Here is a 10,176-nt window from a genome sequence, read left to right as displayed (position 1 = left end):
ATGCTATACATTCAAAATTAACCATACATGCTGGTTTTGTTGTTGTTATTGTTGCTGCTACTGTTGTTATTGTCACTTACTTTTTTGTATTTTGACGCTACTTGCCTTCAGAAGTTAGTGCTCCTAAACTCCCTAGGGAATTTTATGCTAGCTTCATCACTTTTATTTATTTATATATATTTTTTTTCTTTGTTTTGAAACGAGATCGAACTTAACCATTTTATACCGATAGATTTTAGACACTTTTTTTCTGCAGCTGGTAAGATTATGTAGGGGGAGCAAATTTTGATCTTGCACCCCCTGAAAATTCTAGGGGGTGCGGGTGCACCCCCTGTTCCCGGGCCCTTGTCTACTTAACATCAATAGATTCACATTAAAGCACTGGATTTGCGTTTGTATGTGTATGTATATCTATGAAGGATGTAATTGCATAATTACATCATTTACATAGATTCGTGGTTTTGTTTCGGAAACATTTTCAAATTAACATAGAAAAAATGTCAGATATTTTATTCATATGCATGTTGAAAAAAAATTAAAATTTGCTGTTTGCATAAAAAAAATCAAAAGATAGAAAATAATATACAACAACGAGTAAATTGATGAAATTGATACTAGGCTGTGTCGGAATCATTTTATAAAATCTGCTATAAATTCATACATTTTGATCAACGTTTTACGAATATAAACGAACACCTCGGACTACTGTTAAATATATTATTAATCAATTGCGCAGCCTTGACAATTTCTATTGTTAGCATTACATCAAGCACTTGACACTAAATTGACATTATGTTTTAACTCGACCAATGTCGTCCGGTTTTGCGATTGTTCTATTATACTTTCAAATTCATTCAGGCTTAATAGCTTCAGTTTCCTGTTAGCTACATGAACTAGAGAAATTACTTGTATTGTAGTATAATTTGTTTCATGAACATATATTGAGTCCTATGTTCATAGATTACGTTCCTATCCGAGTGTTACCTGTCATGTAACAAGTAATTCTGGGAATATACTTTTTTTTCCTCCATCGTGGTCATTATTAATTAATGTTGCTTTTAAATACAATAATTACAATATTAGTTTTCCCACATCAAGATGCTTTTACAAAATAATGAAATTAATGCTAATTTTCAAAAACAAATATTTATTAAATTTAAAGTGAATTAAATTAAACAAATTTCCCGTGTGTATAGTTGCAATAAATATGTTATGAATAACAATTATACTGTTTAACCATCAAATAAAATAGTACTGGCAATATTATCTGCAGGAACGATATATTACTTTTTTCGGTATGAACTCATTATATATAACCAACATTCATTGCTGAGACCCCCTTCGGTCATGACTGACCGTGGGATTGCACCTAGAAACTTACCCTCCCAGGCACAAGTCCGGGCAAGGTTGTTTATGGAAGACCAGCAGTCGCCCATGCATACCGGTATCCCCGCTCCACGCCACCAGTGTTATCCAAGAGAAAGGCAAAGGTCGATACAGCTTGGTACCAGTGATGTCGCAACTCATTTCTACAGCTGAGTAAACTGGAGCAACGTGAAATAAAGTGTCTTACTCAAGAACACAACACGCAGCCCGGTCCGGGATTCGAACTCACAACCAACATACATAAATATCTAATTATTTTACCTAAGTAACATTACTTTGCATTATTAATAGTGGAAAAAATGTATTCCCAGCATTAGTCGTCGTGTGACAGACAACACTCTAATGTTAAAAATGAAGCCTTTATTTAGCAATAGTAAATCAGTATTATTCAAAAATAAATTTTGAAAATAGGATGTAGTAGTCGTAGAAATAGGTGATAGAGAACAAATAATAGTAGGAGGTGAAAGTAAGAGATGTGAATTATTAGTTGTAATTGTAAAGCTATACTGTACTCATCAATGAAAGCCGAAAGGGAAATATTTCCTTATAATGTGGCGTGACCAAACAACCGACAATAGATATCATTATGAGACAAGAGTATTATTATAATAGATGTTTGGTTTAATCTTAAACTCTAGCTGTCTTTGTATGTCTATTTTTTGTATATCTATTTATATAGATTATGAAAATTGATAATGATTTTATGGTGTATTTATTATATATTCACCTTCCTTAACTGTTGAAAGATATATTTTAATAAATTAGATAATAGTGGATTTAGAATTAGAAATATTTGTCACATTATTAACTTTTCTCTCGTTTTTGTTTTTTTTTTCTTTTGCACATGTATCGTGTAGGGTAGAATGCTCTCAAAATAATTTTAGATATCTACAACTACAGCAGCAGTAGTAGTTGTTATTTTTCATTAGTTTTTATGAGATAAACACAGGTTTCATTAAAATAAAATAATCAGCAGTCATAAAGCTGCTACTTTAACTTGTGAATATTTGCAAGACTTTTTTTTTTTAATATCATTTATCATCACAATTTTGTCCTTCAAAATTGTGAAATTGAAATCAATAACTGAAAATTGTATCCTGTTATAAAAGCAAGTGAATCTATTTGACTGTACAGGCGCTATAGAATAATAGCAGGCTCCTTGTGAACCGAGACTATAATAGAAGTTTGATTCCTATTAAAATATATTAGAAACTGTAATTTTCAAATGCATTCTCTAGCTTAGAGAGGTGGGCGCTATTAGGCTATCGTACCTTCGACAAACTATATGAAATAGAATTTTTTGATGATGGCCAAAAACCTGTAAATGTTTACAGTATTTTTTTTTCTCTCATTTGATCGCATATCTCCAAATTAAAATCTGTAACCACATCAATCCAAGACAGTCACATAATGCACTTTAAACACTAAGATATTTCATTTACGCATAAATTCACTGGTAGTAAGATTGATGGATAAATGTACAACAACATTTTTTTTTTATTTAGTTATGGATATTTAAAATTATATGCCTAAAAATACGAGAAAAAAAGAGGGTGGAGAGATAAAGAGAGAGGTGGGGGTTCATTCATTCAGTCATTCAATTTATTAAATGTATTTATTAAAACAAAGGCGGTGAGCCGGCAGAATCGGTAGCACGCCAAGCAAAATGCATTGCGGCATTCTGTCCATATTTATGTTCTGAGTTCTAATTCCGCCGAGGTTGACTTTGCCTTTCATCCCTTTCGGGGTCGATAAATTTAGTACCAGTTATGCACTGGGGTCAATGTAATCGACTTAACCACCCCGCCTCTGGAAGTGCTGGCCTTGTGCCAAAAATTTGAGACCAATATATCTATTAAAATATCTTTTTACAAATGAATGCATTTAGTATATGTTGAGAGAACTCATACATCTATCAAATCTATCATTCGTAAGATGTAATCTTTTAATAAAACATTATGTACGAATAGCAACAAAATCAGTTCAACTTAATCCCCAAACCAGTATCAAAATCAAAAACACCGTGGTATGTTGTATAAAATGTTTACGGATCGATGTGCAAATCTATGATAAGATATGAAAAAACAAAACCATTTGGAACACAGGTGACAGGTTTAACGAATGTTGGTTTTGATGCTAAAACTTCATTCTCTCTTTACAGACACACTATAAAAGAGTATGGAGGTACGAATAATAATGGTATTGATCCTTTCCTCTATAAGCACAATGCCTGAAATTTTGAAGGCACTAGGGTTAGTCGATTACATTGACCCCTGTGCTCAGCGTACTCATTTCATTGACTCCAAAAGGATGAAAGGCAGTGGAATTTGACTCAAAACGAAATGCCGCAAAGCACTTTGTCCGGCGTACTAACGATTCTGCCAGCTCACAGCCTTAATAACAACAACAACAGACACGTTTCCCATAGCTCGTCTCTTTGACTGAGCTACAATCCTACAAACATTGACTATGAACAACCGCCTCATATCAGAAATATCGTCAAACACTTACAGTTTTCTTCCATCTGGGTAATGCAGCCAATAGAACTTCTACTCTAGTAGTATATAGAAGATTAGTGGTGAGTATGTTCAGCGATATCTGAGGAAACTTTTGTCACTGAGAAGCAACTGAGCAATCTCTTCCAGAAGAATTCCAGGTCCGGGATTATGGTCAACTTTCAAAAGTTCTTGGTTTTGCTGTTGGGGTTGCTAGTATGAGATAAACTTGTCAGGCATAGCAGTACCATCCACCGGCTGAGATGCGCGCAGATTGATAGGTCTCCGAGCATTGCTGATTTGTTGAGTTACCTCAGACATCTATTACCACATGCCGAACGGACCTGGCTACTGGCCGTACTCATCGTAAAAAAAAACACTCTGTTGCCTTCCTATGGCTATGGTGGACGAGTTTGTAGGAACTTAGAGCAAATACTTTCACCTTAACTCTTTCGGAAATTGAGTGTGGAAAGGGAAGTGCTGAATTTGCTGAAAAGTGGCTTAGAATTTCGAGCCTGGTATGTTTGAATGGTTCCACACTCAAGTTTTGTAACAGAGACAAGTGGTTTGTCTTATTTAATCGAACATTCAGGAATTTGTGGGATGCCCTATTTCTTTTTGAACTCGTGTATATGGTGGTTTTGTTTTTGTTTTGGAGGTTTTATGGTGGGGTGGTTAGGGATAGGGTCGTTTTATTTCCATTCGATGTAAAATTCTAGAGTTTCACATTTTTTGTGACCTGTCTCTGTTATGTCAGGCATTTCGTCTGTCTTCACGTTCTAAGTTCCTATTTCACCGAGGTTGGCTTTGTTTTTCATTTTTCGGGACCAATAAAATACAGTACAAGTCCAGTACTAGGGTTTATGTAATTGTCTAAGCCCCTCTCCAAATTTCGAGTTTTGTGCCTAAATTAGAAACAATATTATTGTACCTGATTCCAATATCAGCACAAGAGAAGAGATTAGTCCATTAAAGCAACACTAGTAGTTGACTGGAGGCGCAATGGGCCAGTGGTTAGGGCAGCGGACTCGCGATCATAGGATCGCGGTTTCGATTCCCAGACCAGACGTTGTGAGTGTTTATTGAACGAAAACACCTAAAGCTCCACGAGGTGGCGAACCCTGCTGTACTCTTTCACCACAACTTTCTCTCACTCTTTCTTCCTGTTTCTGTTGTACCTGTATTTCAAAGGGCCAGCCTTGTCACGCTGAATATCCCCGAGAACTACGTTAAGAGTACACGTGTCTGTGGAGAGCTCAGCCACGTTAATTTCACGAGCAGGCTGTTCCGTTGATTGGATCAACTGGAACCCTTGACGTCGTAAGCGACGGAGTGCCAGCATACATACATACAGTAGTTGATTAGTACTTAATTTATCGACCCCGAAAAGATAAAGTGCAAAGTCAACCTCGGTAGGATTTCGAACATGGACGTAAAAATCAGGACAAATACTTGCAAAGCATATTTTTCGACGTTCTAACGATTTAGCCAAACCAATCACATATCTTTTTTAATTAGGCACAAGGCAAGCAATTTTGAAGGGAGGAGCTACTCAATTACATCGACAACCGTTTTTGACTGGTACTTCATTTTATCACTTTAAAAGAATGAAAGGTAAAATTAAACGCAGTGAGACTTGAACTGGAAACTGTAAAGAACTGGAAGAAATGCCTTGCGGTATTTCTTCCGGCTCGGTACGTTCTGAGCAAATCTCACCGAGGTCATCTCTAGCGTTCATCCTTTCGGTGTTGATACATTGAAGTACCAGTCAAGTTGATGCAATCGACTAGCCCCAACCCTCAAAATTGCCGGCCTTGTGCTTAAATCAGAAACAATATTATTATTATTATTATTATTATTATTATTAAAGTGTCGAGCAGGCAGAATCGTTAGCACGCTGGGCGAAATGCTTAGCAGTATTTCGCCTGTCTGAGTTCAAATTCTACCGAGGTCGACTCTGCCTTTCATCCTTTCAGGGTCGATAAATTCTGTGGAATTCTGGAGTCGATGTAATCGACTGGTTCCTCCCCAAAAATATCAGGTCTTGTGCCTATAATAGAAAGGTCTATTATTATTGAGTGAGAGAGCAGCGTATGCCATCAAAGTGACGCTGGAGTATAAATATATATGAAGCCCAATATACCCATTTCTATTGCCCGTCTGAAAGGTGTGTACCAGTCACGTGCATCATAACCATATGTGCGTGACAAGGTAATCTCATATCAAGATAAACAGCACGTGACCTTGCAGGTGGCGCCCAGATTTTTCTCCAGGTCGAATAACCCATTCCGCTCAAAAGGTCCCTGAATAAGGGTTGTTTCAGGGTGATGAATGAAACATCCATGTTTCCAAAGGTAAATTATTCAAACCCCAAAGAATTCCCTTCATCACATGGCTATGATGATCCCCCACTACACCTGCTCGTGATCAGAGATGCACATATCGTCAGCCACTAAGGGATATGCACAACTGGTTAAGGTCAAGCAACAGACATGCAAATCTGTGATATTGGGCAGAATATTTGCTGTAACCCAACTTTTGCACCAAGACAAAATATGAACATGATAACTCTTCCAATCAGTTAATATCAAAAGCCATGGGAGCCACTACGTGGTTCTGCAATAATTTTATTATTAATAATAGTGCGAGCGGGCAAACTCGTTAGCACTCCGGACAAAGTGCTAAACGGCATTTCGTTTGTCTTTACGATCTGATTTCAAATTCCGCCGATGTTGACTTTGATTTTTATCCCTTTCGGGGTCGATGAAATAAGTACTCCCTACCCGAAAATTTCAAGCTTTGTCTATAGTAGAAAGGATTATCGTTATTATTACGAAAGGCAAAGCTGAGGTCGACTTTGTCTTTCATCCTTTCGCGGGTCAGTGAAATAAGTGCCAGTTGAGCACTGGGGGCGATGTAATCTACTAGTCCCACCCACCCACAAAATTTCAGGCCTTGGATTATTATTATTATTATTATCATTATCATCACTTACATAGGTACAGGGATGACTGTGTAATTCAAAAGTTTGTTTCGCAACCACGTGTTTTCGGGTTTGGTTTTCTATAGTTGAAGTTACTACCATTGAAGACCGATGCATTTACCGATGGTGTGTGAGTGAAATTTGGTAGACGAAAATTGTACAGTAATACGAAATATGTATGTATGTACGAATGAATGAATGAGTGTGCATGTATGTATCCATGTGTATAAGTGTACTGCTGTGTATATGTATTTAGTCCGCAGGAGAAAATTAATTTATCAATCACTTCTAAGGTCACCGCATTTTGCTATGCACCCATGATATACCATAAAGTATATCAAAATACTTCATAAGTCAATACTGTGTCCTACTGTGTTAGTAGTGCTATTTCATCACTTTTTAAGGTTATCTCTACAGATTTTCTACAGAAATTATTGCTCGCACTGATTTTTTCGAAACGCCGTAACAAATTAATGCTGGCTATAATTTCTACAGAGAATCTATAGAGATAACCTTAAAGAGTTAATTTGCTGCTAAAGTTTAAATCATTCAACAAATGTGGCCCGGTAAAATTAGTACCAGTGCAAGTACCGGGATTGATATAATTGACTAAAACCCTTGGAAGACAGTGACCCAGCATGGCTACAGTTTAATGGCTGAAACCAGTGATTTTGCTACCTTTTAATATATCAGAAGGTAATGAAACTGAAAAGGCCAAAAGTTACATTAATGACTACAATGGCATTTTATTGTTTTTTTTTACCAAGGTTTTTTTTCCATATATGATGGCAGAGTAGGGTTATACAGAAAATAAAACAAGCTACAAGACAACTAAAATGGGATAGGAATCCAGAAAATACGTGAAACAAACACACTGAAAACGAAAGGCAACAGAAACCCGCCTATACTCATAATTATGTTTGGTGGGGAGCTAGGTGTGAGTAGATAGATAGATGTTCTTTCAGTTGTACAAATTACATGCAAAAATTGACTGCGTATCTAGAGAAAACTTGCCTCGTTTTTTTTCTTTTTCGGGAAAAATTTTTTTGTGAGTAATCAGTGTAACAGATGGCTTCTCAACATATTAGCAAGGAGAAACCATATGAATTCAGCAATATTATATGTGATTCCAAATAAATATTCAAGGCAAAAAATTCTCCAAAATGTCTAGTTTTATTGTACAGATTTATATGTGAGATTCTCTTTAAACTATCAATGTTCTTCTCTGGGACGTCAAAGGTATCTAACTCTCAAATGACCGAATCTATTCAACTATAAAATATACTGCAGAACAATTTACTACAGTAACTCGCAGTGTTTGACTCAATGGACATGGAGAAAGCTTCAGTAATCTACCAGAACCGTTTCAATCTCGGTATATAAGTGATAGGAGGGACATGACTACTTCCCACACTAAAATCATAATACACGAGCATTTATTACCAACTATGAATCTTATTCAACTAGAAGGGATTTCGTAACAACATATTTGCACATTCATATATTATTAGCAATACGCATATTTCCATATATTGAATTGATTTAACTCTTATTCTGTTTATAAGGCAGTTGTTTTGCTTTTGTCTTACAGATAAAGAAAACAATTCTTTCCAGGAGTTTTATAATACGAATTTTTCTTCGACGGTTTTATCCTGAATAAACAACTGTTATCCTTTTCTCTATATTCTATTCAACCTATAAAACTACAATTTTCTATAAAAACAAATATATTTATATAGCAAACAGTAAATGAAGATGACCAAAGTAATAATAAAACGTTCCAAAAATACCTTAATGCACATAATTTCATAGCTTTCAGGCCATTAACATTCAGTTTCTCTACGCCTTTAAGAAAAGCAGAGCATCAACTGAATATAGAACGATAATAATCCAAGAAGCAAGACTGTCAGTTTCAAGTTGTTGTAATGGAAGAAATTGTCATTATATGTGCGTGCAATTTTGTCTGTATTCTCTTCTGCATTTGCATTTATTAATCCATCGATCAACCTATTTGCTACATAAAACGAACTGTTTATATACAATCTTAGTGTTTTGCTACTTGGCAATTATCATTCAATAAAAATTACCGGAGTTTTTCATTTCCTTGGCAGAACACGTGACTAGTATTGGCCTTGCTGCTAAGAAACTAAAATCCGAAACGAGGTTCTAGAGCAGCTTTTTTATATTCACTATCAGCTAACATTGAATGCATTTTTTTTTTTTTTTTCCTTTTTTCTAGTTACTTCAGAGATGTTCTAAATCTTTATTAAATCTTAAGCATAGTCTGATATTAGAATGTATCACTGTCGGAAAAGAATCCATTGATCGAACCTTAATTTTGATGTGACTGTTTGGCTACTAGCTCTACATGAAGAACCAATGCCAATTTGACCGACAGTTTATGAAAATAAATGTCATTTCTATGTTTAATGTTGATTTATGAAAATAATTTCGGAGCTGCAGCGCTACTTTCGATCAAACTGTGAGACACCCTGTGAATTTGATGAGATAACAAAATTTATAGATAGATACATACATATATATATATATATATATATATATATATATATATATATATACAGAGACAGACAGACAGACATTTAATCCTCTTATCTTTTTCCCTCGCACATTTAATGTGTCTTCTTTGGTTGTTAATACTTTATTTGTATGCATTTACTGGGTTCCTTCCTGGAAGTTAGTTAGTACTTAGTGGGGATATATTTGGAATGCTAATATTACAGCCAGAATTCTTAGGCGGGAATGAATACGAATAGTCTTATGTCATGTCAAAGGAAACGAGAGGAAATAAATCAAGCGCACAAAACAAAATAATGGCTAGGTTAAGAATTGTAGTTACATCGAAACATATATTGTTTTCTGTGCTCATTTTTTTTTTGTCATTTTCATTACCAGCATCGTGTGGATGTGGGTGTATGTATGTATGTAGGTAGGTAGGAAGGAAGGAAGATAAATAGGTGAGTGGGTAAATAGGTGGGCAGGTAAGTAGGTAGGTAGATAGGAAGGAAGGTAAATAGGTGGGAAGGAAGGAAGGTAGGTAAATAGGTGGGTAGGTAGGTAGGTCGGTTTTGAATTTGTTTTGCAAGAATTTTGACCTGAAACAACGTGTTGAACAGAATATTGTTATATTTGTGAAGAGTCGTAGTTCATAAAGCCAATAAACACACTCACCATTTGTTGCTTGTCTAAATTTCACCCCTCTTTCTTTTTGTTTTGAAAAAGAAAATATAGACCAGCAACAAACGGTGGGCGTGTTTATAGGCTTTATCAATTATGATTTTTGACAAATTTAGG

General features: G+C 35.6%; 1 protein-coding gene across 1 annotated transcript in view; it reads right to left on the bottom strand.

Moving 5' to 3' along the window:
- LOC128247630 (uncharacterized) overlaps positions 1-9,258 on the bottom strand; it is a 31,614-nt gene extending 22,356 nt beyond the window's left edge. Inside the window, exon 1 of the mRNA XM_052967465.1 lies at positions 8,655-9,258. The gene's annotated coding sequence lies outside the window, so the exon portion shown is untranslated. The remainder of the gene's footprint in view (positions 1-8,654) is intronic.
- Between the last annotated feature and the right edge of the window lie 918 nt (positions 9,259-10,176).

This window comes from Octopus bimaculoides, chromosome 1, assembly GCF_001194135.2.
Source record: "Octopus bimaculoides isolate UCB-OBI-ISO-001 chromosome 1, ASM119413v2, whole genome shotgun sequence".
In the NCBI taxonomy this organism is placed as follows: domain Eukaryota; kingdom Metazoa; phylum Mollusca; class Cephalopoda; order Octopoda; family Octopodidae; genus Octopus; species Octopus bimaculoides.
This window is presented reverse-complemented; position numbering and strand designations above follow the sequence as displayed.